Genomic DNA, 1,825 nt, shown 5'->3' on the forward strand with positions numbered 1-1,825 from the left:
AATAAAAGAAAAAAAAAAGAAAAACATAAAAAAACACACGTACACTCTGACACATGCTCAGAAACACACACGCAGACACACACAAATACACATACGTGCGAGCGTACTCACACACCACACGGTTAACTACCTGCGATTCAGATTACCAGAAAGCTTAACAGCTTCCAGATTTGACTAAACAGTTCGATAGAGATTATATAAAAAGTAGTTACTAAATATGTTGGATAGATTGTGCTTGGTTAACTTTATATGTAGACTTAGCCAGCAGTCGGAAACAAAATGTGGTTACGATTATCGTTTAGAAACGATGTGTAATTTGTTTTATTATTTCTTTTTCTCTTTTACCTTGCCAACTGCAACGCAGTTCTGATTTCCGGTTAAAGCCATTTTATATAATTTAGGTTACTGCCGTCATTGGTAAAGAGGGTGGAAATGCAAGAATGTCCTAAGAGTGATTTATATTATGAAATCGTTAGGGAACGAGTTCTTGAGCCAAAAATTGATTCTATTTTTTTCAGGGTACTACGTATTTGAGATTCATAATTTGATTGATTCGACCACTAAATTCAACACTAAATGACTGACTGACTTAGTGAACCAACGAAGAAGGAGCTCTGTGGTCGCCGGACCTACTAGAAATAGCAAGCAAATCTCCCCGAAATCATTTCAGTAGAAATCTCAAAAAAAAAAATAATAAATAAATAAAACAATTTATTTTGCTATATTCACTAACACATCTGCTTTTCTGCCACTTTCCTAAAATCCACTATCAACCACACTTCTGAGAAACGCAATAAAAAGCATGCGGTAATTACTGTGCGGCAGTCTACTAAAATCTTTTGGCATTTTGATAAATAGCTCCCCGTTTCTTTATCATCTCGGTACCATGAGTGTATGGTAGTGATGGTGAGGTAGTCAATGGAATACTGTGGAGCTGTAATGACATTGAAACCGATCGGTTGCACTCACACAGCAAATTGCTGAAAAAGAAAACTGTGTCTTATTTTATAAATACATATGAATATGACTTCTTATATCGTTTTGATGTATGAAGGTGGTTTTCAGAATGTAAGCTCCTTTCTTTTACATGATTCTCTATATAAAAGTATATAAAGAAACGATAAAATCGGGATTAATCTGAATAATATTTGAGATAAATTTATTTCTTCAAAGGAGAGAAAACATGGATAAATTGAATGCGACATGATATTGGAATACTAAGTTTGTATACTGTAAGTGACACTGTTTGTACTGATGAACAAAACATTTAATTTGCAAATGATCCAGTCCAGACTAGATGTTGAAAGTAGCAGCAGCAAGTCTATAATACTGCCGAGTGTTTCGTTAGCATTCACTCGAAGACCTGAAGAGTGATTTGTAGTGCAGTCACGTCTATTGCAGACATTCGGGAAAGATTTCCCTTCTGAAAATAACTTCCACCTGTCAAAAGGTATTGAGCAAACTTTGTCTTTTGTTCAAGCTGTTCGAGAGAGAGACAGAGAGACAGAGACAGACATACAGAAAGACAGACAAAGAGACAGAGAGACAAGGAAGAGAGAAGGGCTCACCCCAAATTTAATCTTGAAAACGAACTCATTAGCTATTTCTCTATAATCAATAAATTATGTGACATCATCCTCAGATAACATCTAGAATATTAAACTACATTATTTTATATACGTTCAATTTTTGTTCGAAGTTTTTTACTCTCTCTCTTTCTTTCTCTATTATTTGTTTCAGTGATTGGACTGCGGCCATGCTGGTGCACCGCCTTTAGTTGAGCAAATCGACCCCAGGACTTATTCTTTGCATGCCTAGTACTTAT

The sequence above is a fragment of the Octopus sinensis genome, linkage group LG2 (assembly GCF_006345805.1).
Source record: "Octopus sinensis linkage group LG2, ASM634580v1, whole genome shotgun sequence".
In the NCBI taxonomy this organism is placed as follows: Eukaryota; Metazoa; Mollusca; class Cephalopoda; order Octopoda; family Octopodidae; genus Octopus; species Octopus sinensis.